At 35.1% G+C, this 27,610-nt stretch overlaps 1 long non-coding RNA gene across 1 annotated transcript; it reads right to left on the bottom strand.

Annotated features, from left to right (window-relative positions):
- Positions 1-270: 270 nt before the first annotated feature.
- On the bottom strand, positions 271-27,304 carry LOC116128967. The gene is made up of 3 exons (XR_004127838.1): positions 27,194-27,304; positions 26,111-26,211; positions 271-390 (listed from the first exon to the last, which is right to left on the bottom strand). It is a non-coding gene; the product is annotated as an uncharacterized LOC116128967 (long non-coding RNA).
- Positions 27,305-27,610: the final 306 nt, after the last annotated feature.

Below are 27,610 nucleotides of genomic sequence, written 5' to 3'. Positions count from 1 at the left end.
AATCATAAAAAACAAGTGGAACCGAAAGAAGAGTGGAAAGAGTTTTAAACTTTTAATATGATATGAGCTTGGAATATATATATATTAATAATAAGTTTTTTGTGGGCCTAGATATATGTATAATAATTCTCATTTTTTAAAAATCTGGGATAAACCTAGGCATATATGTTTATAGCAATTTTTGTAGGTCTTTATATTAATAATTTTTAAAAAAAAAAAAACTTGAGGGTAGGCCTGGGCCTATCCTCAAAGGGGCTGAATCCGCCCTTGGCTAGAGTTGTTCCTTCCATAGGCCAGCTTGTGTGTCCTTTCAGCATCTAACTGAGCTCTGTACTCTCACATCATTCTATTGGTATCCGCTTCTAGTTCACCCTTTCTTACTTCATCTTCCTAAAACATCAAGTACAAATATATGTGACAAACATGTAATTTCGTAAATTTACAAAAATTAATGCAAGCACCAAAACCAGTAACTTGCACATATTCAAAAAGAACGCATTAAGAAAATGTTGTAATTAAACATGAATATATTGAACTAAACAATGTTACATAAACATAAAAGAATCAGATAGGGCCATTGAAGCGACAAAGTTTGGGTGAAATATATTATTAAGATTGAATGGTTAACTTTATTTTATTTGCCTCTTAACAGCCACATACTATCAGCCTAGTTTTATTATATTCAGGAATATGCAAACACAAGTTTTTTCCCTTGGTATAACTTCAAACCCAGAAGTGCAGAAATAAAAAAAATCCATTATATTTTCCTATCACATAGTCATAGAAGCACAAAGCAAACATTTTGAGATTTTGATACAACACGCGAAGTGCTGGTGTTTAACAAGAGGCGTGGGAAGAAGCACCAGGGGATCAATAGCGTTAAAGGAAGCAGCTAAAGTGTGAATTGAAGGTAGAGGGACAGGTGGCGAAAGATAACTGGTGGAGGGATAAATTCTGTGAGGAGAAGAAATGAATAAAGGGAGCAGCAGAGGAGGAAATAATTATCGAAAGAGAAGTTAGGAAAAGGGGAGGTAGCTGGCCCTCGAAGTCCAGCATATCTGTTTCTATTTTGTTCTATTGTTGGTTCCTCTTATTTTCATTGTTCCATTGGTGACTAACTAAATTCAGTAGATCTGGTATTGAGATAAAAACCATACTGGTGTAATGCTGATGTTATCAATGAAATACGCTTATTCTGTTATTCTGGAATTCTTAATGTTGCAATAAACTGCTGTTGTTTCTGTTATGAGTTGTGTGTGTGTGAAGGACTGAGAATTCTGGGTAGGTTCGCAACAGATTTCTTTCAATTAATGCTAGTTTGCAAGTACTCTACTAAGCTGAAGTCAGGGTTGCAAAAGCGAAAGCTCCATTGTTATTATTCTATTCTAAATAAACTTTCACTATTATTAATACTGGCTTGCTTCTCAATAGAGACAGATAATTACATTAAACTTTACACATATTTATAGCTGTGCATGGTTAAAATTGCAAGTTTCTGCCAAGTTTGAGTTACATTGAATGAGAAGGACAATTATAGCTATGCGCAACAGCTCACCTTTTGCTTCTTTTACAATTCTTCCCAGGTAATTGTATGAGAAGTTTTAATGCTGGCCAAACGAGAAGCATGCCACCATGGTGAATGAAAAGACCCATCCACCTGCAAGGGCCCCATCAGAAATATTCCAGGAAAAGATAATCATCCATAGTACAGTTACAGAATTGAATGAAATTTTCTAAATGCATGTCAAGAAACCTTGTACATGCTTATCTCTAGAAGATGATTTAAGATTTACATCTGCACAAACCAATGTATCCCAACTAATTATTGTTAATGTGTTAAAACCTATCAACCTATATAAATTCTCATCGCTAACAGATAGTTTTGTCATTCAATTTTCCAAAACATGGGTCAAAATTCATTGTCAACATAAATCGAAAAATTAAAACATACATAAAAGGTGTAAAATCTCTCAAAACATGGGTTCTCCTTTAAATAAGCATAAAGTTCTTTCCTTTTTTTCCCCCTATTTGAACAAACTTTAACAAGCAAATTACGATAGATCTAGAACATTACCCGTCACGGGTTGTATATTACTAAAATACAAAACCGAATCAGCATTACATACAATGTATACTTCCTCACTAATTTCAGAAAAAGATGTTAAAAATATCATGTCGAAACAACAGTACCATGATTTCCCTTTTAAAAGTCTATAAATTTATTTACACAATCTCAATAGTCAATACCCTTTTAATAGTTTTATCAATATAACAATTATGTCGCTGCATGGCCTTGTAAGCTTTGGCCTTTGCCCATTCTGAGAGAGACCCAGGTGACGAAGTGCAAGAAAATTTGTGGGAAAGTTGGAAACCCAGATAGAAAACGAAGGAAAATTTAAGAATTAAGCTGTTAACGGTCGAAATCCCATCAGAATTGAGAGGAAATATAGGGATTGTAATGTTTCTGTGAGAAAGAAGTTTAGAGATTGAAATTGAAAGAGATTAAACTTTTGAAGATGAGAGATCTCAAATCTTTGGCTCGGGAATTATGGGTTTGGTCTGTTGGTAATTTTCAATTAATTTTTAAAAAGAACAATTTTTAAAATAATCACCTAATTAAATGGTATCAATAAACCATTTATTACTTTATCTAACACTAAAAACATAAAAATTCCGAATTATGAAAATTTGTTCTTTTTATTATTCGCCCCATAATAACAATAATAGTTCAACTTTGAAATCATGGTTAAATAAAATAAAAATAGAATGCATTGGTGGCCTCGTTTGAGTAATTTTTTGATCATTTAAGAGGAAAAAGCTAGTCTCAAAGCTCAAAGCTCCTCTTATGCTTCTAGACCTTGTATGGGTGCATTCTTTATATAGAAATTAAGATTCTAATTGAGTTTGTAAAATATAAAAAACAGTTAAGGCAATTAGACAATCTCACAAGCATACAACATCAAAATTTAATAAACTCATGCTAAACCCAAAGGTATAATATGTACTAATTAATTAATATGTATTTTTCTTTAAATGAATTAATTTTTTTAAGAAGAGATGTCAATCATATTAATAGAATTGAGAAATGCTAAGCCATGACTACCAAAGAAAATAAGTCTAAGGTGAACTGATCAAAGGAATACAAACTTCATAGGAAGCGTATTTAAAGGAAAGCTAGAAAATACGGATTTTAAATATGATTTAATAATGGGATCAATAAGAACGTTGGACTTATCTATTGGTAAAAAAAGTTTATTTAATGGATAAGCGTTTTTTAGCTTTTTAAGTATGGTGAAGTAAGAGATTGTTCAATTAATTGAGAAAATGGTATTAAAATGCTGATAGAAATCAATAAAATTACCTTAGAGTTTGAAAGATTTGGTAAAAGAATTTGAGAAAGAGAATTTGAGAGAAGAAGGAAGAGAAAAAGAAGAAGAATCAAACAAAGAAAAAGAATCAAATAATTAAACAAAGACAAGGATCCAATATGTGCTAATAATTCTAATGACAAACTTTTTATACGTTTTCAAAAAGATCAAAGAGTCTATTTAATTGATTTTATTTTATTCACTTTAAGTTAATTACATTCTTGAATTATAAATCCAAATGTCAAGCAATTATTGATGTTTGTCAAATTATATACAGTAAATTTCAAGTAATTCAATAATAAATAATTATTATTGTTATTATTACAACAAAAGAATGAGAAGAAATAACGAAATTACCATTAAAGCCCACCCAGAAAACTTTAAAGCCCAGTACAACACGAAGAGCCCATGACGGTCCATCTTCAAAGCCCGCCAGAGAACAAACAAGACAGGGCCAAAGAACCACATCTCAGCCCCTGTGCTGGTCCATTTTGTAAACATCCATCCTCGAACTAAGCCCATTGAAGCAGGCCGAAATGCACAGGGAATTGTGTAAATGGAGCAGTACATTGGTTGTTGCAAACTATATTCTCCATTGCTGCGTTCGATTGGAGGAAGAGAAGTTCAAAACCTTTGCGGTTCCTGAAGTTTTCAATAATAAGTTCGATTATTCGCTTTGAGTTTTGGGAGATTGTCTTGTGTTATATGGATCAAAACCTTACAATTTTTGGGTTATGAAGAAATATGGAGGGGAAGAATCTTGGACTAAAATTTCGATAGCCATTCCATTCAATTATATGCAGCCATTATGTTACCTCAAGAAGGACGGTGGGAAGATGTTGCTGCTTTTGGATCAAAAGAAATTGGTAATCTACTCTGAGGAATTTGGTACTTGTCAGGATTTAAAATTGGCATTCCCTCAAGGGTTATTTATTCTTCGGATGTGTTTGTGGAGAGCCTTATCTCACCCAATTTCAACAATGGTTTATTTCTTTAGAAATGTAATTTGAGAAGAATTCTTGTCAGGTTGTGTCCTTAGTCTGGATTTATTTGTTCTGTGGATTTTGTTAATAGGGTCAACCAGGAAAGAACTGTTGGCTGAAATTATGTAACTACCGCATATTTGTTGCCTTGATGTTTGATGAAATGATTGAAAGAGGGTTTGCATTTGAGAGATGAGCCCATTGTGAGGTATTTGATTAAATGCCTGAAAGAAAAAATTTGTAATTGTGTACTTCTAATGTGGTGGTGTTATTCGCATATGAATATCTTATGAAATGAAAATCCATAGCCATTTTAATGAAAGCAATATATATTCCTATAAATTGAATTTTTAGCTTGGGCTCAAATCAGTGAAAGAAGTGAGCCTGTTCTTGGTGTGTACAGTTATAGCAAAGCATGGTTCGTTGGTCTGCTCAAAGGTGGCTTAGTTGCCAATTTCACAAGCGTTATGGAGTTTTTCTTTAGGTAAGTTTCTTCAAAATTAAGTCTTTGTCTTATATTTTAAGGTGATGATGAAGGGTTAATAGCTTATAATAATGGGTTATAAGCAACTGGCATGTATTTATCTGCCACCAAACCATTGTCCATTCATCAAGTCTATGCACTTTTAAGCATCATTTCTATCCTTAAATTTGACCAAAACAACACCCTGTGGGTGATTCTGATGGACCCAGGGTAGCTAAGTGGTATAAACGAAGAACTAGGGGAGGGTAGAAAGGGTAAATGGCCGAGTTGATATGCGGCATGAGGCATGAGGAGTGTGAGTAGTTAGAATCTGGAGTGTCAGGAATAAAAGAGGGACGTGAGAGGAGTGAGGGGATATCTTGAAATTGAGAGAGAATGGTTTTGGGAGGTGCTAACGCTCGAAGATCAGTTGTTCTTGAATATTCTAGGAAAATTTCTATTCTGTTCATATGACCTATTTTCTCTATTTCTTTCACTGTTTCATTGAATTGCTGATTATTTTTGGTTGTGGATTGGTTAACTGGTGATTGTTGTGAGTTGCTGGTTGTTGTGTGAGTGGTAGTTTTTGGAGTGGTAATCATCAGATTCTCGCAAACCTTGACTGGTCCACTGGACCAACACATTCCTCTTGAACATCTGCTTCCAATTCTGAACGTAAATTTAAGTATAACGAAGGACTACAGTAGCCAGAATTGTCACCTTTGCATCATCAAGGCCACCCCAGCCAAACATCTTCTCTTCAACCTTCAACCTTCAGCTTCTTTTTCTTCTTGTTGTCTACTTGCTTGGATACAAAGCTATCCCCTTTATGCTCAAACTTAGCTTGGGTGACTGCATAGGGATCTTTCCACCTGGACGAAAAGGAACTCCTTCCAAAATGAATCGCCAAAGCAACTGATGGTTCCTTAAGATATGTTACAAGAGCATCACCCTTCTTTCTTCCAGTCTCTTTATCCACGTAGATTTTCCTATCTACAACAACACATAACACCATTAGAGAGCCAGGAAAATATGCTGGGTAATCATAAAAGATTGAGATAAGATGTTCCTTTTCCAAGATCTTGTATGCATACCCTTTTTATGACTACATTTACTGCTAGAGTGGTTCCTTCCATGGGCCAGCTTGCGTGTCCTTTCATCATCTAACTTTGCTCTGTACTCTCGCATCATTCTATTGGTATCTGCTTCTTGTTCACCCTTTCTTATTTCATCTTCTGATGAGTACCTCTGACCTCAAAACTCCCCTTTTCACGCTCAACACAGAACTCAACCAATAGAACAGCCGCAACTCTAAAAATACACAATAATTCCAACCACAAGCAATAACAAGTAATAAGCCAACCAATCAAATAACTGAAGAAAAAGACAATATGCATTAATATATTCAGAATCAGTAAAAGGATATCCAGAACAAAAGAACAATTCAGAAACAAAGAAAGAGCATACTGGACTTCGAAGGCCAGTACCTCCTAGACCCTTTTTACCCAAAATTCGTAGAAAAATTCATGGAAAAGAATTGACTGGCATGTGATTTCCCATAAATCTTTTTTCGAATACAGGACTTTTCTCAATTGCGCTATCCACTGGTTGATTCCAGTCTCTCGAGAAATTGTTTCATTTGATTTGGTCGAAGAGAAGTTCAAAACCTTTTCTCTTCCTAGTTCTTTTCGATTTTATAGCATTCAAGGCATTGATGATTAGGATGGCTGTTTTTGCTGCCTAATGAATATAGAGAGTGGAAAAGATTATGAAATTTGGGTTATGAAAGAATATAGGATGATGGATTCTTGGACTAGAATTTGGATATCAGAAAATCCACTTAATGGTGGGAACCTTTTGTGTTTATCATTATGTTTTTCGAACAAGAAATTGAATAGAAGTTTGGGAATTTTATTGAAGGGTGATTATAGAAACCCTGTTTTGTGCTATCAAGAAATTAACGGAACTTGGAACGAGGTTGAGGCTGATGGCCTTCCACCTCATGGGTGGTTTACTAGTGTGAATGTGTTTACAGTGCATTGGTGGGATTCTTCTCCCTCTCAAATTATCTGTATTCTCCATCACCAGCGATGGGCTATTCCTAATTACTGATTTAGTTGATACATGTTGGCTCTTTGCTTCAGCTTGTAACTTTAGGATCATGCATTTTGCTTTAACTTTAACATCCTTTTATCATATAGTTAATCCTGTGATAGAGATTTCTTTGAGGCGTATGGCTTAAAATGTCCCATCCCCCCTCCCCTTTCTAGGTGTCATGTTTTCTCTCTTTCTTTTGAACTTTTTCCCCCTGTTTTGCCAAGGTTCTTAAAGAGAGAGAGAAAAAAAAAATCAGTGAAGCTATCAATAATTCTTGGTTTCATAAGTTAGATTGTGACGAGATAGGGCGTAGAAGAATAATGAGAATTATATTCTGGCTTCCAAGGGAAAAGGTAGATTTTGCTATCAAGAAATTGATGGAAAATGGTAGCTAAATGTTATGGTTGATGGTCTTTAAGATGATAATTGTCGTGATGTAAACAATTAATGGAGAATATGATAACAATTCAAAATGAAAAGATTTCCAATTTATATTCCTGGACATGGTGATCTCCTTTGCCTTTATCCCTCGACTAGAGAGCCCTCCAAGGAACTACGAAACTTAAATATAACAGATGCAACTGACATTACTCATCCCGATCTCTTTATAGGAACCTGGGACAATCCTGTAAAATGGGGACTAGTTGATTATGTGGGGCTGACACTCCCAACTTTAGATGTGCATAACCATGTCCATGATACCATTTTTCTTTTTCTTTTCATATACATTATTTAGGCCAACTTCAGTAAATCAAGAACTAATATACGCAAATCCTGCAATATATGGTATGAGGAGTGCATGTTGATGTGTTAGAATAAAAAGGACTAAACTGCCAACTGTCAGAAGATGTGGGTTTTCTTATAGTATTACTGAAATGTTGTCGTTTTAGTAATGCTCACTCTTCTTCTTCAGCTGAATCGTGTTACTCTCTTCAGTCTTCATCAGTTCTCTTTCTCACTGTAAACTGTCTCTTGTAAGCTCATTGTATAAAAGGGGCTTTTGATTGTAACACAAATCAGTTAATGAAGTACACATATTCAGTTTGATTAGTTTTTCTCTCGATTATTCTCTGAGTTTTACATGGTATCAGAGCCAAGACTAGCGTCAAATGGCCAAAACACCAAGTTCCTCTTCCTCAATCTTGCCTAATCGCATTGAGGAAATGCTTAGAGAATCACTCAATCGCTCCAACTCTGCACTTGCTTCTAGTCTGCAAGTAATCAACCCTAAACTCACGCACGACAACTACCGATTTTGGAGTTCGCAGGTTTTGTTTGCTATCGGCTCTCATGAGCTTGAAGATCACCTTCTCGGTAAAATTGCTTGCCCTCCACCTTTAATTCTTGCCGAATCATCAGTTGATAATGATCCAAATGAGCTCAAGGAAGATGTTAGGGTTAGATCTGATAAAATCAATCCAGACTTTGTTATGTGGAAACGTACAGATAAGTTTGTAGTTAGTTGGTTACTAGCTTCTATATCAGAGAGTATGTTTAGTAATGTGTCAAAATGTAGATATTCAACTGAGATCTGGAGAATTTTGGAGAATGAATTTGTTAATGATTCAAAAGCTAGTGCTTTACATCTTAAGAATTTGTTGCAAACCACACAAAAATGTAATCTAAGCATTGGAGATTACATTAAGAAAATGAAGGAGATAAGTGAGAGTTTGTCAGCTAGTGGCTTAATCATCTCAGATGAGGATTTACTACAGTATGTTCTTGACGGTTTAGGACCAGAATATGATCCTGTAGTTGTAACTCTTACCTCTAGATTGGAGTCAAAGATTGATTCAGTTACACTTCAAGAAGCACAGTTTCTGCTTCAAAAGTATGAAATTCGATTGGAAAAGTTCAACTCTATTGACCTATATAACAATTCTGCTCATTTAGCTGTCACAAATGTGTCTGGAAGTGCAGGAAACAATTCAAACTCATCACCAAACTAAACAGTAGACAGGTCCCTAACCTCACCCTTGTTTAACAACAATGTTCCTTCTCTTAATTCCCTTAGCAATCCACATTATCATCAGACCTATCCAACACCATCTGACACCTATTCAGTTGGTTCACACAATCAAGTTTTTCAACAGCCTACTAATCAAATGTTTCTATCTAGACCTCCTAGTTATGTGCCATATGGAAGAGGCAGAGGTCGTGGTTTTAACAAAAACAAGCTTATCTGTCAAGTGTGCAACAAGACAGGGCATTTAGCAATACAATGTTATCACAGGTTTAATGCTGCCTACAATGGAGTTGTGCAGTATGGTTCCTCATAATTTGTTGGTTTTCCTGAATCAACTGGTTCACATTCTCAGCAGTTTCAAAACTTTAATCAACATCAGCTTGCTTCTGGTTCTGGTTCCAAGCAACTGTCTCAGTTTGGTTCTTCCTTTGGAGTTGCTGGCCACATGAATGTTCCCCCAAGTTCAGGGAACATTCCTATATCCCCTGGCTCTGACGATACTGCTGGTTCTCCCAGTGTCTTTGGTTTGCCAAGCCAACAACCAACAAGTACCAATCAGGCTTTTCTAGTAGCCTCAAACTATGCTCCTACTGTACACTATGGTCCACACCTACAAAACTCCCAATCAGCCACACATTTCACCCCTACTGATCCTATATGGTACATGGATTCTGGAGCTACTGATCATGTAGCTTCAGATTTGAGTCATCTACAAGTCAGCAAGGATTATTGTGGTCGAAATCAACTTCAAGTGGGCAATGGTGAACATCTTGACATCTCCATACTGGTAACACTTTATTACCTAGCCATTTCCATTCTAAATGTTTGCATCTCAAAAACATATTATGTGTCCCTAAAATTACCAAAAACTTACTTAGTATTTCAAAGTTTACAAAAGACAATAATGTGATTGTTAAGTTTAATGCTAACTGTTACATTGTTAAGGATCAAACAACCGGGGAAATGTTACTGCAAGGGGATCTTAAAGAAGGCCTATATCAACTGAATATTCCCTACACCAAATCTGTTTGTTCTGCACAATCCTCACAGTCTTACAGTCAAAATTTTAGTCAGAATAGTCAAACTTTTAGTCAGAATAATTGTGTTTCACATTGCAATAATGTAGTCAAAAATACTAAGTCTTCTTACTGTCCCAATAATACTTGTAATCAGCATGGTCCAGATACTAGCATTCCTTTCAGTCCAAAACTTACTTAAGAGCATTGCAAACTTGACTCTAATGCTTTGTCTTCTGTGTTAAGTCCTTGTAGTTCTGTAATATGCAATGGTCTAATAAATAAAGAAAATGTTGATGTGGCTATAAATGATGATTTTGCTGATGCTCATACTGTTCCTACTGTACATACAAATTCTGATGTGCATTTAGATAACATTGATGTGCTTGTTGATGTTTATACTGCTTCTGCTGTGTCTACAAATTCTGATGTGCATTTAGATAACATTGATGTGCTTGCTGATGTTTATACTGCTTCTGCTGTGTCTACAATTCCTGATGTGCATTATGATACTGCTGTGCCTAATCTTCTTGATATGTCTCAAAATGATAGTCTCATTAAAAATGATAGTTTTATTGATAGCACTACTGTACATACTGCCTTAGCTCTTCCTAGCACTAAAAATCTGTGTTTCACTATTAATAAAAGTGCTCAGGATCATATGATTTGCCACAGAAGACTAGGGCACCCACATTCCACCATCTTACATAAAATCTTATCCAACCTAACTAACTCAAAGTCTGTCACAATTACACAAACTTCCTCTTTATTCTGTGATGCATGTCAACTAGGCAAACTTCACAATGCAAGTTTCCCTCCTTCTTCTTCTCATGCCACTACACCATTAGAATTAGTCCATAGTGACGTATGGGGTCCAGCCCCTTTACCTTCTTCTAAAGGTTTTAGGTATTACATACAGTTTCTTGATGATTACAGCAGATACACTTGGCTGTTTCCCCTTAGAACTAAAGCTGAAGTTAAGTCTATTTTTATTGAATTTCATCATCTTGCTGAGAGACAATTTGGTTACAAATTAAAATGTCTACGATCTGATCAAGGAGGGGAATTCATAGCACTACATACATATCTCACAAACTTAGGCATCCAGTTTAGACATTCATGCTCTCATATCCACCAACAAAATGGTAGAAGTGAAAGAAAACATAGGCACATAGTTGAAACAGGACTAACCTTGCTTGCTCAAGCTTCAATGCCTCTTCATTTTTTGTGGTTATCTTTTGAAACTACTGTTTATGTTATTAATAGAATGCCTACCTCTCTTTTAAATAATATCTCACCTTACCAAATGTTATTTAAAATATCTCCTGTCTATGAAGGCTTAAAGGTCTTTGGATGCTCTTGTTTTCCTTACCTTAGAGTTTTTAATCACCATAAATTCAGTTTTCATAGTACCAAATGTGTCTTTGTTGGATATAGTCTTGTACATAAGGGTTACAAGTGTCTACAACCCAATGGTAAAATTGTTATTTCACCCAGTGTTAAATTCAATGAATTAGAGTTTCCTTTCTCCCTTAAGAATTTTTGTTCTGAGTCTGTTCCTCAATCTGATTCTGAATCTAGTTTTGAGTCCTCTCAACGTCAGCCTTTAACTAATACATCTCTACCTTTTCCATTCACATCTATACCTTCTTCTGAGTCTCCACAAAGGCCTTCTAAAGATCCTTTTGCTGTAACAAATCCCTCAGGTAAGTCTGATTCTTTAACTGCAGCAGCTGGTGCTAACTCAACAAAATCACATATTACACATAACACTTCTCTACCTACACATAACACTTCTTTACCTATTTTTGGTTCAACACAGTTTACATCATTAGCCACAGATTCACATCAACCTGCTTACCCGAAAACCTCAGTAAGTTCTCTTACTGAGGTTTCATCAAACCAATCATTACCAGCTTTAACATTGAAGTTGATTTCACATCACACCAACCTCCATCTTTAACTAAGTCATCATCATCAAATACCTCTACACACCAGCCTACATCTTTAATTAAGTCATCATCATCAAATACCTTCACCCATCAGCCTCCAGATTCAAACAATTTCACACATCAGCCTACTGGTTCAAACAGTTCGACACTCCAACCTACAAATTCAAACAATTCTATTGATTCAGCCTCTCATCTACCTGTCATCTCTACATGTCCTGGTTTACCTTCATGCTCACTTGAGGTTGATTTCACATCACTAAATAATTCTACTGATTGTATGATTTTCAAACCATCTACCTCAACCTCAAATACACACACCATGATTACAAGATCCAAAGCAGTAGCAGCTCCTTTCAACACAGTGTATCCCACAGCCCTTAATTCAGAAATCACTGCTGTTGTTCCTGAACCAAACACTGTGTTTGAAGCCCTTCATAGTGTTGCATGGAAAGGGGCAATGCAAAGTGAATTTGATGCATTAATGAAAAATGACACATGGATCCTTGTCCCTTCTCTTCCTGATAAAAATATTGTAGGCAACAAGTGGGTTTTTAGAACAAAATGCAATGCTGATGGTTCCTTGCAAAAGTACAAAGCTAGACTTGTTGCTAAGGGTTTTCAACAAACTCCTGGCCTAGATTACTTTGAAACCTTCAGCTCAGTTATCAAGCCATCTACCATTAGGATAATCCTTATCTTAGCTATCACAAATGGGTGGGACATTCAGCAAGTAGATGTAAATAATACCTTCTTGAATGGAACCTTAAATGAAGAAGTTTACATGAGTCAACATGTTGGTTTTGAGGATCCTACTAGGCCTTCCTATGTTTGCAAGTTAAATAAGGCTTTGTATGGACTTAAACAAGCTCCAAGAGCTTGGTTTGATAAGTTGAAGGCTGCCTTATATCACAAAGGGTTCCAAAATTCAGTTTCTGATTCTAACATGATTGTGCTTTGTCACAACTCATTTTTCACCTATGTACTTGTTTATGTGGATGATATTCTGATTACTAGATCAGATAAGTGTTTAATCACTCAACTCATGAAAGACCTTAATGATGAGTTCTCTCTTAAGACTCTTGGCTCTTTACAATATTTTTTGGGGTTAGAGGCAACTAGAACAGCAACTGATATTCATTTGAAGCAAAGCAAATATGTTTCAGATCTACTGTCTAAAACCAAAATGCTGGACTGTCATGCCTGCTCTACACCCATGGCTGTGGACACAAAACTTTGCTCTACTGATAGTGAACTCTTTGCTGACCCAAGCCTTTATCGCAGCACCATAGAAGCCCTTCAATACTTAACTCTTACAAGACCAGACATTAGTTTCCCTGTCAATAAACTGAGTCAGTTCTTGCAAGCCCCTACAAAACTTCAGTGGCAGGCTTGCAAGAGAATATTAAGGTATATTAAGGGAACACAACACTATGGGTTACATTTTAAACCAGCCAGCACTTTAAAAGTTGAGTGTTATGCTGATGCTGATTGGGGTAGCAATCTAGAGGATTGACGGTCTACAAGTGGCTATTGTGTTTACATAGGGTCAAACTTGATCCAATGGAGTTCTAGAAAACAAAAGGTTGTAGCTCTTTCTTCTACAGAGGCTGAGTATAGAGCTTTAGCCCATACAACCACAAAAATTGCATGGCTTCAGAGTTTGTTCACTAAGTTGGGTTTACAAGTTAATGTCACTCCTGTTATTTGGTGTGACAATGTGAGTACTGGGGCCTTGGCAGCTAATCTGGTGTTTCATGCACGAACCAAACACATAAAGATTGATGCTCACTATATTAAAGAGCAAGTTCTTGCAAAAAAACTGCTCATATGTCCCTTCCAAGCTTCAAATAGCTGATCTCTTAACAAAAGCACTATCAGTTGCTTAGTTTACAAAACTCAGAAAAAAGCTGAATGTTGTAAGCCAAGAAAACATATAACTGAAGTTACAGATGCAATTTTTCTGCTGTTTGTGTTTCTACTGCAGTTTACAGATTGCAACAGATCAAATTTTTTGTGGACTGACAGTTTGCAGATTTGTGTTGAAGAACTTGTGTTGCAGCATTGCTAAAATTATAGCACTTGTTAAAAATTTGCAGATTTGTGTGGTAGTGGTAGTTGCAGATATTGAAAAAAAAATGCAGTTTGCAGAATTGTGTGGAATGCAGTTGTGTGGCAGTTTGCAGAATTGTGTGGAATGCAGTTTATAGTTTTGTGTTGAGTTGTTGCAGATTTGTGTGAACTGCTGCAGATTTGTGTGTATGCAGATTTGTGTAAACTGCTGCAGATTTGTGTGAACTGCTTCAGATTTGTGTGGAATGTAGTTTACAGTTTGCGTTGAGTTGCTGCAAAATTGTGTGGAATGCAGTTGTGTGGCAGTTTGCATAATTGTGTGGAATGCAGTTTACAGTTTGTGTTAAGTTGCTGCAGATTTGTGTGAACTGCTGCAGATTTGTGTGAACTGCTGCAGATTTGTGTGTATGCAGATTTGTGTGAACTACTGCAGATTTGTGTGAACTGCTGCAGATTTGTGTGAACTGCTATAGATTTGTAAGAACTGTGTGCACTATTAAATTGTGAAGTTTGGTTGCAAATTTGAGTTGTGTTGGAAGTGTTAAGAGTTGGTTTTGTTATTCTGAAGAGTTAAGTTTGTGCAATTCTGAAGATTCTGAAGAGTTAAGTTTGTACAGCTCTGGAAGAAGAGTTAAGTTTCTACTGCAGCAGTTTGCAAGATTTGAATGGTGTTGAGTAGCAAAAAGTAGCAGAATTGTGAATGGTGTTGAGTAGCAGAATTGTGTGGAAGTTTCAGCTACTGCAGTTTTGATTTCAGTTTGCAGTTTTTGAATAGAGTTGAGTAGTAAAGTTGTGTTGAAATTTCAGCCACTAAAATTGTTGAAGTTTAAGGGGGAATATCAATGTACGGGCAAAATAAATTGGTAACATACTCAAAGCACACTCAGTCCAGCTCAAGGGGGAATGTTAGAATAAAAAGGACTAAACTGCTAACTGTCAAAAGATGTGGGTTTTCTTAGTAATATTACTGAAACGTTGTTTTAGTAATACTCACTCTTCTTCTTCAGCTGAATCGTGTTACTTTCTTCAGTCTTCATCAGTTCTCTTTCTTACTGTAAACTGTCTCTTGTAAGCTCACTGTATAAAAGGGGCTTTTGATTGTAACACAAATAAGTTAATGAAGTACACATATTCAGTTTGATTAGTTTTTCTCACAATTATTCTCTGAGTTTTACATGATGTACTCAAACAGGTAGTTTTCTCTGAAAGGGAATTTGATTTGAGAACACAAGAAGTTCGATCAGAAAGCATAGAGCTTGATCTGAGAACATAAGAAGTTAACAATCTTAGTGATTTGAGTGCCCAGAAGCACGATCTAGGCACTCGAAAGCGCAATTTAGGTGCTCGGAAACATGATCTAGCCACTTGAAAGTACGATATAGGTGCTCAGAAGCACGATCTGGTCACTTGAAAGCACAATCTTTGTGCTTGGAAACACGATCTGGCCACTCAGAAGCGCAATCTAGGTGCTCGGAAGCACAATGTGGTCATTCGGAAGGATGATCTGGGTGCTCGAAAGCACGATCTGGCCACTTGGAAGTGCGATCTAGGTGATTTGAATGCGTGATCTCAATGATCTTGAACGCGTGATCTGAGTGCTTTGAGAGCTCGAGAGCTTGGGAGCTAGAGCGCTTGGGAGCTTGAGAGTTCGATCTGATATGAGAGATCTGAGTGCATGATCTAAGAGATTTGACGCACGCGATTTGAGTGATTTGGCCATGCGATCTGAGCAAGCTGGCCATGCAATCTAAGCGAGCTGGCCACGTAATCTGACAGATCTGATGCTTGCGATCTAACTGCGCAATCTGAGAGGCCTGATGCGTGCGATCTAAGCGATCTGGCCATGCAATCTGACAGATCTAATGTGCACGATCTGAGAGCTCTAATCCGAAACAGGCTTCAGTATTTTGATGATAACTTAAGCTATAGACCTCAGATTTTGATGATTCTTGGACCATCAAAAAGCTAAATTGAAGGGCTAAAATTATTATGTTTGTGGCTTGTTTAGATTCAGATTTTATCCTGCTCATATTTCCACATCAGATAATGTGATTCCAGAAAAAGAAGTGAAATTTGCCGAAGAAGTCGGAAGTTGTTGAAAAAGTTGAGATTGCTTGAAAAACATTGAAAGCTAATGTGATTGTGATGTCGCATATGCCAAGTGCTAAGAGAGTCTTAGAAATTACATATGATATGATTGTGAGAGTTGAGATGATATATGTTTGAAGAAACATAAATAAAAGATTGGCAAGAGAGATTTTTATAGTGGTTCGGATACTTAAAGCGAATCCTACATCCATTGTTATTTTATTATTCTCTAACTTTTTTTTTTTTTATATTGCCTGCAAGGCATACAAAAAATGGCATAATGTTTTGTTTACAGAGAAAAATAATGGTTGAAACTTACATTTGTGCCCAACTCTTATATGTCCAATCTCTATTTTTTCATGAAGAGAGATGCTTGTTTGTACATTTGAGGTCAATGTAATGAGTGTTTTTGTAAATTGTCTTGACACGTGGGATCACTCTTTAATCCTTATCCTTTATTTGGATAAAATTGGGACATGTGTTATATAATATCCTTTTAAGGCGGTTTGGTTTCTGATAACTAACACAACTTTCCTTTTAAGTACTTGTTGAGCTCTAATAGCTGGTGTTGACATAATATGTATTTTTGGCAAAACACATGTGATCCACAACCATATTAGCTAAAAGATATTGCTTCTTGGAAGAAGTTATTTTATAAGTCACAAAAAAATTGGTGCTTTAATTAAGGAGAAAGGTGATTTCCAGGAAAATAAAGAAATAAACATACTTCCATGACAACAGGACTCGTTTGATGTTGCGTCCACAGTGGTGTAGTGGAACGGCCTCGAGATTTAGATGAGATGAGGTCAACTGGGTGGTCGTCATCCATGGAGCCGAAAATCTGTAACTTTCTTCCTTATGTGTGACTCTGTAATCAAAGGAAAAGCTTAAATAATTCATGTGGGAACCACCACTCAACACAGATTTGACAGATGTAAGACTTTAATCATGACTTGGTTTTAGACTTTAAAGGAGCAAAATTAAAAAGAGAATTATTCCCCTTCACGCAATTGTCAAGAAATTTCTAATCTCCTACCTTTATTATTGTTTCGCAATCAAAGCACCTTTTGGTAGGTCTGACAAAACAATAAAGCAAGAGGCCTATCTTCAACGTTAGAGATGGCAATAGGTCCGATATTTTTGGGTATCTGATCCAACCCAGCCTAAAAGGAATGGGTTTTACCCAAGGTTAGTGGGCTTGGACTTGGGTCTGGGCTTGATTTTAAGGTCCGACCTCAGGTACGGACCAGACATGGGTATATCTTTAGGCCCGATCTGGCCCGGCCCGTCCCGAAAATTTTAGTATTAATTTTACTAATTTACCCTTATACTATATATTTAATTACAATATTATCCTATATATATATATTATTTTTTTTTTTTCCAAACCCTAACCTCAATTTTCATCCCATATTAAAGGTTTAACATGTTAAAATTGCCTTTAAATGAGTTAGATGAGTTTGGTTCAACTTATTAAAGTGGATTTCACCATAACATATTATGCACAGCTGAAAAGTTAGTATAATCAACTATTATAGAGTTTTAATTGCTCACTTATTGCTTAAATTATTTGTAGAAATAACTTCAATTAATATTTAAAAACCATTTCTAAAATTAAAAATATAAAAAAATTTGAAATTTATTAATATTTAAAAATAAACATTATTAAAAAAGGCGAGCTTGGGCCGGGCCTGCGGTTATAAAAAACCCGTCGGGCTGGGCTTGGGCTTTGCCTATCATACCCGTAGCGGGCTCGGGCCAGGCTTGGGCCTGTGTCATGAGGTCGGGCTTGGGCCTGGGCCAAGGGGTACCCGGTCCTGGCCCGGCCCATTGCCATCACTATTCAACGTACACGGCTGACAACGGAATCATATTAAAATTAAGTCCAAATCAGTTAAATTATAGTATATATCATTGTATAATAAAATAATAAGATATTAATAGCGAAATTAATTAATAACTATAGGGTGCATTTGGTTTATTATTTCTATCCATATTCTTAATTCTATTCTCTAAATAATATTTGACATATTATTCTAAAAATATTATCCTATTTTTTTAATTACTTTTAGACCATATAAGGATATTAATTTCATTAAATATCCCCTGAAAAGAAGTTTAAAAACTAACAAAAACACCCCTGTTGACCTATACTTACCAGATTTTGGCAACCACCGTCGGTGGTAGCTGGAATCTGCCACAACGGTGAATTACCGACCGAAACTGGCTGGTAATTCACCAATCTAGTCTTTTCCAACCAGATCCACGATGGATCTGGCCGAAAAAGGTCAGATTTGGAAATGGCCGTCGTAAATCTTGGCCATCGTTGACCAACAACGACAACAGTTTCTTTGGTTGTCGACCAAAGATGGCCTTCTTTGGCCTTTTTCGGCCATGACGACCACATATTGTCGTAGATCTGGCATTTTCCGACCAGATCCGCCAGAGCGATGCCATACTGGCCAGATCCGGCTGGTATGTGTCGTTACACATTTTTCCAGCCAGATTTCGACTGTGGTGGCTGGAATCTGGCACTGCGGGTGGTGAGGGTCTTTTTGTCATTTTACAATATTTTTATATATTGGGGTATTTATTAAATTAGCAAACTTAAGGGGTTTTTTTATAAATTTTTAAATTTTACCTCGTAATACTCCCATATTCAATTATCCAATACTATCCCTAAAATCCTATCCAAAATAATAAACCAAACGCACCCATAATATTCATGAAAATATGAATATTAAAATTAGTTAGCGGCATGAGACAAGTGTGGCACCACATATATTAAAACATTTTCTTTTTCATCCATTTATATATTGGAGGTTAATGTAATTAATATTTTTGTAAACTGTTTTGATACATGGGAATCACTCTTTAATTTTTATCCTTTATTTTGATAAAGTTAAGACATGTCCTATATAGTATTCCTTTGAGGCAGATTGAGTTTTGATAATTAATAGCACTGTACCCTCAAAATATTTATTAGACTCTAGTTGGTAGAATTGATATCAGTGTGTATTTTTTATATAAGCAAGTGATATACAACCACATTAGCTAAAGATATTGCTTCTAGGAAGAAGTTATTTTGTACGTAAAAAAACAATTGGTGCTTTGATTCAATACTTCCTGATTGGAGAAAGGGGATTTCCAGGAAAATGAAGAAATGAAAATGCATGTGACAACAGTGGTTACTGGGGACTTGACTTATCAACAAGCGTCGTAGGCAGGACTCGTTTGATGAGATGAGGTCAATTGAGTGGTCGTCATCTATGGAGCCAAAATTCCTGGAGTAAATTCACACGAGAAAACCTGTAAAGGTCAATGTTACTACATCAATTTGGGTCGCTGTGTGCCCTGTGTTACATCACTCTGATAACAGAGGAAAAGAATGGGAAAGCAAATATGAGAAGGCACAATAACGTCATTTTCACATTCAATGTTCAAGAAATTTCTAATCCTCCAACTTTATTATTGTTTTGCAATTTTTTTCGTAGGTTTGATTAAGAAATAAAGCAAGAGATATGACATTTTGTTACAGTTGTCTATGACCTTTCTCTAACGTACATGGCTCAACAAAGGAATTACATTGAAATTAAATCGAAATCAATTAGATTCTAATACTCCTTATTGTATAGTAAAATAGTGAAATTAATTAATTATTCTCCCCTCATGCAATTGTCATGAAATTTCCACCGATTTTCTTGGAAGGTTGCTGCTGTTTTCTCTACAATTTTCTACGCAGATTTCATTCAAAAAGAGAGAGAAATCATTCATAAAATATAAGTAAGAAAGTTTAATGGTTTTCCATCGACTTCAACACCCTCAAAGCTGTAAGTATAATTTCTTTTGAAATATATTCATCAATATTTTCCTTCATTGATCTTTTATCTACTATTTGTCTTATTTCTTAGTTCATATCTGGCTTCACATACTTTCTACAGACCAATTGCATGTTACTGTAAAACATTAAGATCCGGATACATTTGTTTATTGGGTAACATACTTAAGACTTTGTATATCTATTATTTTTCTTTTCTTGTCTTTTTATTTTATGAAAGTACTTATGCATCTATGTTTTAAACAGGCTAAATAAGTAGTCAAAATATTTGGTTGAAGATTCTTGATATTTATAGTCTCTCAAGGTTTCTAAAGTTCGAGTATCAAATTGAACTTCCAAGGTTGATTGATTGTAAGTGCCTCCGTTGTTTCCTGGATTTGTTTCTTTTTTTCTTTTTGTTCGAATACTTATTCACATATCTTTTAATTTTTAGTTAGTCAAAATATGACATCATTTTTTTTTATAATTAGAAAATAATAATACAATAAATAATTTTTTTTTTTAAATTGTTGTCTCTAAAAGATAGAAACATATTGATCTAAGTATAATTTCTTTGATCACAAACTAAAAAAAGAAAAAACGAAAAAACAAATTGGTGGGTTTTTTAAAAAAAAAATTCATATAAAATATAATATATATTTTTTTCTTTTCTAGAAATTGAAAATATATATAGATGGTCTGGAAGAAGTTGATTACATTTCCAATTAAATTTTCAGGTTCTAACAGAGGACGAAATTGCTCGCATATACAATATCAACAAAACTTGTAAACTCATCATGCAAACAACCTCTTCATCAACATCTTCTTCTGATTGTTGGAAATATGATGTCTTTCTAAGCTTTAGAGGTGTAGACACGCGGAAGAGCTTCATAGATCATTTGTATGCTGCTTTCAAACAGAAAGGATTGCGTGTTTTTAAGGATGACAAAGAAGCTTGTTAGTATATATTAGTGTATGCCCTAGAAACCATTCGTGTTGTCGGTTTCAGAGTATTTTGTCTTGTATCTATATATATCATAAATAATAGAAGAAAGAGTTCTTCAATTCATATATGTAAATTGCTTCCTTTATTCAGTCATACATTTAAAATAAAGTATGTATATGAATTGTCCAGATGATTCATTTAATAGGTAAATGAATTATCGAAAAAGGTTCCCTGCGGAAGCAATATAAATTTGGGCAACTATATTGTAATTAAAAAAAAAAAATTGAGTTAATTTTTTATATTATTTAAAAAAAAGTAGGAAAAAAAAAAATCAAATAAAATATATTCTATAGATTCATGAATTATAATGAATTAAAAATTATAGAAAACCATAATATCAATTTTAAAAATTAAATTAAAAATTTTTGAAAGTTTAAAAGAGTTATAAGTTTTACTTGTAAAAATTAGAAAATATTTTTTTTTTTTCAAATAGAATTCCAAAGTTCCTTTTTCAACTTTTCTTTATAAAAAATCATTTTTACTAAATATCATGAAAATTTGTGAAATTTCAAAATATAATTCGTTAATAAAAATTGTTGGTAAGCATAAGTGAGTGTGAATTGAAGAACTATTTTTATAAGATTGTGTGTGTACTTGTAGAATTTTGTGCAACCCAATTAAGTTTTATGTTAAATGTTAATGGCAGACCTATATAAATAAAGGAAAACTTCGTCTGTATTGTTCAAGGGGACTGAAAATTACACGTATTATTGAAGTAGCTAGCATTCATATCTATATAGTTCAACTAGATGTGCTATTATCTTGACTGCTTTCTCTTCTTGTTTTTTTTTTTTTTTCCTATTATTTAAAGGGAACTATATGGGAAGGCATGAGCTCAACTTCCTACAGAAGAGATCTATGTTGTGCTCAACCATTTTTGAAAATGACCAATCAAGAGTACTCCAGTCTGTAAGTCAACTTTCAGAAGACCTTGATTACATTTCCAACAACTTACGTTACTTGATTGGAGAGGATACCCTTTTAAACAACTTACCCAAATTTGAAATTGGACAAAATTGTTGTGTGAGAAATGGATGAAAGTCGCATTGAACAAATGCCGCAGGGAATCAAAGTAAGATTAATTCAATTAAACTTTCCTATTTTTTTTATGGAATATTTTTATGTTTTTTTATTGTTTAATAATATGGAAAATTAAGAAAAGTACATCTTTGTCTAACTTCTTTTCTTTTAAGGCTTTCAACAATTTGAATTCCATCAGTTTTAATTTCTGTAGTACTTAATCAAAATACCAGATTTAATATCAGTCCAAATCTCAAGGAAGTGCATCTTTTTGCATGTTACATGTTGCGTGAGGTTCACCATCTTGTTGGTTCACAAAAAGATTACTTTGTTGAAGAGAATAGTTGTGTAAGTCTACAAGTCTTCCAGACCGGATTCATATGGAATCTCATGTGAACTCCGATCTATCTAGTTGCTGGAAATTGGAGAAGTTTCCAGATATGTAGGAAGTATGGATTGTCTAAGTTGCCTTTCTTATACATACACGCTATTAAAGTACTGCCAAAGTCAATTGAACGTTGAGGGACTTAAAGAATTTTCGTTGGATCACTGCGAAAATCTTGTGAGTCTTCCAGTCACTATAAATGGTTTGAGTGGACTGAACGATTTAGTCTTTCTGGATGCTCCAAAGTTGATAACTTGCCAATGGCGTCCTTTTTCTTATGAAGAACTTACAGAGTTAGATTTTGTGGTGCAGAGGACCGCCATCAAAATCTTCGTCCTCAGACTTCTTCAAGACTTTTAGATTGCCCACTTGTCAGATTGCATCTCTTAGAAAGATTGATCCTGAGTGACTGCAATATGAGGAAGAAGCGATTCCTAATGACTTTTCGGTCGCTTTTCTTCATTAGGGAGTTAAACCTAAGCAAAACAATTTTGTTTCACTACTGGAGCATCAATCATCTTTCCGAGTTGTGTTTCTTGACTTGAGCCGTTGCAAGAGACTTCGATCTTACCAAAACTTCCGTCCAAAATAAAATATGTTATCGTAGATGGTTGTGTTGCACTGGAAAAAACATCAAATGCATTAGGTTATGCAATCCAAGCTGGTATGTTTTCATGGAAAACTAGCTTGAAATTGAACCGCGCAAACAATCTAGCATCTTCAATGCACAGAGAATCCATTAAGGTCAGTGTATTTCTCTTTTCTCTCTTCATCTTTTGAGTAACATTATTGTATGATTTTTCTTCTTTTTTTGAGTGCAGGCAACGTATCTCGTCCGGCCGAGTGTATGGATGAAATTACCATGGTTTTTCCTGGAAGTGAAATTCCAGAGTGGTTCCAACATAAGAGTGAGGCTTCTTCAATAAATAGAAAAGCCTCCCGATTCTTATGATAACAAGACGTGGGATGTGCTGTCTGCTGTGTTTTCGTTTTGCATGAGCATCAGAGTGAAGATGAGGATGAAGAAGTGGATAGGTAGCTTTGCTGCCGTAAGATCAATGACAATAGTGTGAACTATTCATATTGGTTTGACAAGTATCGGGGCAAGAGCAAGAAAGTTGTCAGACCATCTTTGTCTACTATATTTTCCTCAAAGTCGCTTTCAAGATTTTGTTCAGCTTTCATTTAAATCATATACCGAGCATGGTGGTGAAGAGGTGTGGGATCCACCAGTATACGAGAAAGAACTTAAAGATGAGCCAAGGGCCAACAAATCCAGTAGCTCTAGTTTGGGAAGTCATATGAGTTGGATGAAGCTTTTATCGGATCAAAGGTGGATGTTGACTGTGTTGGGTCAGGAGACGAACCAATCTCCAAGATAATAACATCTCCAAATTTCATAGGCGAATCGAGCTCAAGGTAAATCTTTAATGTCTGGTTTTAATGATCTCAAAGAATATTGCTCTTGAACTCTCATTAACTTTTACAATTTATACTTAATTATATGTTTTTTCATTCTCATATAAATTTGATGTGAAAAAGGTATGAGGTAAATGAGAAAGAAATAGAAGAGTATTCTGATGATGAAGATGAACCACTGTCTAAAAGATTAAAAGAATTATAATCCTTCAGCTTCAGAATCTTCATAAGCCATACATCTTATACAGTGCCGTTTTGCGATATATGGTAAGTCCATATCTATTTCTGACCAATTCTATCTTATTTTTTCTAATTTTAATGTTCTATGCCAGATTGATGTAGAATGTATAAATCTCTAATTCTATATTTTAATAAATCCCAGACATTTTATAAGTTGCTGGATTGAAGATGTATAATGTTATTTTGTGTTGGATGAAAGACAGTGCCCAGATCGAATCTTCTCAGAAATTGAGGAAATGAGACAAACAAGGAATAATGAACAGAAGTGAACTTGAAGTTTGTGAACTATTGCCTTGTGTTACTGATAGTGATGAAATACGCTGGTCATTATAAGAGATTAAGGTGTGAAGTAGGGGATTTTTGGGCAGTAGGCAGGAAGGTTCTTGTGTGTGGGTGTTAAGGGTAGAAGATGATTAGAGAATTTGTTACGGGGAATAGAATAAAAGAGGAGACAATGGACTGTGGGGCAAAATGGAGTTGTTGGCCCTCGAAGTGCAGCAGGCACGTTTATCTTTATCATGTCTAGTTCATCTTTTATTTTCGTTTGTTCTGTTGATTGAGCTGATGAAGTTGTCGTTTAACATCAATACAAATATCTATTTTTGATCATCTTCCGGGTTGTGTATGTTTGCTGGTTGTGTGAAGATGATTCCAGTGACTGAATTAATTGGTCATATATTTAATTGTAGCTCAGCTTTCAAAATAGTCTTTTTTTATTATTTTAAGGATTTCCAAATATGGTAGTGATGGTGAAGGGTTATAGCTTATAATAATGGGTTATAGCAATTGGCATGTATTTGTCTACCATCAAACCATTGTCCATTCATCATTCTATGCATTTTGTGCATCCTTGTTTTTGGGCTCAAATTCCGGTGTCATTATTCTTGTTTTGGTGACTGGTCCACTGGACCAACCTACACATTCCTCTTCAACATGCCTCAATTCTGAACGTAAATTTTCATCAGCCCTCATTCTGCAAGGGAGAACATATAACGAAGAACTAGAGCAGCCAGAACTGTCACCTTTGCATCATCAGGCCACCCCAGCGAACACTCTTCTCTAACCTTCAGCTTCTTTTTCTTCTTGTTGCCTACTTGCTCGGATACAAAGCTATCCCTTTCTGCTCAAACTTAGCTGGGTGACTGCATAGGGATCTTTCCACCTGGACAAAAGGACTCTTCCAAATGAATAGCCAAAGCAACTATGGTTCCTGAGATATGTTACAAGAACATCACCCATTTTTCTCCCAGTCTTATCCATAGATTTTCCCATCTACAAGACACATATCACCATTAGAGAGCCAGGGAAATATGGTGTGTAATCAAAAGAATGAGATAAGGTTCCTTTTCCAAGGTCTTGTACGCATACCCTTTTTATGACTAGATTTAAGCTGTTCCTTTTCCAAGGTCTTGTACGCATACCCTTTTTATGACTAGATTTAACTGCTAGAGTTGTTCCTTCATAGGCCAGCTTGTGTGCCCTTTCAGCATCTAAAGAGCTCTGTACTCTCACATCATTTTATTGGTATCTGCTTCTAGTTCACCCTTTCTTATTCATCTTCCTAAAACATCAAGTACAATATAGTGACAAACATGTAATTTCGTAAATTTGCAAAAGTTAATGCAAGCACCAAAACCAGTAACTTGCACATATTCAAAAGGAACGCATAAGAAAATGTTGTAATTAAACATGAATATATGAAGGAAACAATGTTAACAGACATAAAAGAATCAGATAGGGCCATTGAAGCGACAAACTTTGGGTGAATATATTATTAAGATTGAATATAACTTTATTTTATTTGTCTCTAACAGGTCACATACCATAGCCCAGTTTATCATATTCAGGAAATGAAACACAATCTTTTCCCTTGGTATAACTTCCAACCCAGAAGTGCAGAAATAGAAAAAGTCCATTATATTTTCCTATCACATAGTAGAAGCACAAGCAAACATTTTGAGATTTCTTTCAATTAATGCTGTTTGCAAGTACTCTACTAAGCTGAAGTCAGGGTTGCAAAGACGAACATAAGCTCCATTGTTATTCTTTAATCTAAAAAACTTTCACTATTATTAATACTGGCTTGCCTCTCAGTAGAGACAGATAATTACATTAAACTTTACACACTATTATAGCTGTGCATGGTTAAAATTGCAAGTTTCTGCCAAATTTGAGTTACATTGAATGAGAAGAACAATTATAGCTATGGCGACAGCTCACCTTTTGCTTCTTTTAGAATTCTTCCCAGGTAATTGTATGAGAGTTTTAAGGCTGGCCAAAGGAGCCGCACGCCACCATGGTGAATGAAAAGACCCATCCACCTGCGAGGGCCCTATCAGAAATATTCCAGGAAAAGATAACATCCATAGTACAGTTACAGAATTGAATAAAATTTTCTAAATGCATGTCAAGAAACCTGTACATGCATATCTCTAGAAGATGATTTAAGATTCACATCCGCACAAACAATGTATCACAACTAATTATTTAGTTAATGTGTTAAAACCTATCAACCTATATAAATTCTCATCGCTGACAGATTGTTTGTCATTCAATTTTCAAAAAAGGGGTCAAATTCACTGTCAACATAAATCGAAAAATTAAAAACATAATAAAAGGCGTAAAATCTCTCAAAACATGAGTTCCCTTTAATAAGCATAAGTTCTTCTCTTTTTTTTTTTTTTCCCTATTTGAACAAACCTAAGAAGCAAATTACAATAGATCTAAAACATTACCGTCACGGGTTGTATATTACTAAAATACAAAACTGAATCAGCATTACATACAATTCATACTTCCTCACTAATTTCACAAAAGATGTTAAAAATCATGTCGAATGTTACCCATAATCCAAACAACAGTACCATGATTCCTTTTAAAAGTCTATAATTATTTACACAATCTCAACACTTTTAATAGTTTTGTCAATATAACAATATATCACTGAGAAGCATATAATACTATTAATAAGAATAAAATAAACTAACAACACTAAGTAGAAGCAACAAATAATTCCAAATACCTTCTAAAAGCTCATCAATTTGGCAATTTTTACTTAACAGCACATGATAGTTACAAATTAACAAAACAATAAAAAAAAACTACTGAAGGATTATCAATTCTATACACGATCCAAAAACCCTTTTGAAAGTTCATCAAGTGGCAATTTTTGATAGAATAAATTAAAAATAATAATGAAAGTAATAACACTAAGCAGAAGCAACAAAAAATCAATAAATAATAACAATAATTAACAATTAAAAAAAAATTGGGTATGAAAGAGTAGTATGAAAGGGTACAAACCATGCCGTCCTCGATCTCTTCCGGCGCAGCTGAGCTGGGGCCGAGGCGAGCTCGCTGCATGGCCTTGTAGCTTGGTTTTTTCCCATTCTGAGAGAGACCAGGTGACGAAGTGCAAGAAAATTTGTGGGAAAGTTGGAAACCAGATAGAAAACGAAGGAAAATTTAAGAATTAAGCTGTTACGGTCGAAATCCCATCAAAATTGAGAGGAAATATAGGGATTGTAATGTTTCTGCGAGAAAGAAGTTTAGAGATTGAAATTGAAATAGATTGAACTTTTGAAGATGAGAGATCTCAAATTTTGGCTAAACCCAAGGCTATAATATGTACTAATTAATTATATGTATTTTTTCTTTAAATGAATTAATTTTTAAGAAAGAGATGTCGATCATATTAAATTGAATGGAGAAATGCTAAGC

Source organism: Pistacia vera, unplaced genomic scaffold, assembly GCF_008641045.1.
Source record: "Pistacia vera cultivar Batoury unplaced genomic scaffold, PisVer_v2 Contig206, whole genome shotgun sequence".
Lineage (NCBI taxonomy): Eukaryota > Viridiplantae > Streptophyta > Magnoliopsida > Sapindales > Anacardiaceae > Pistacia > Pistacia vera.
This window is presented reverse-complemented; position numbering and strand designations above follow the sequence as displayed.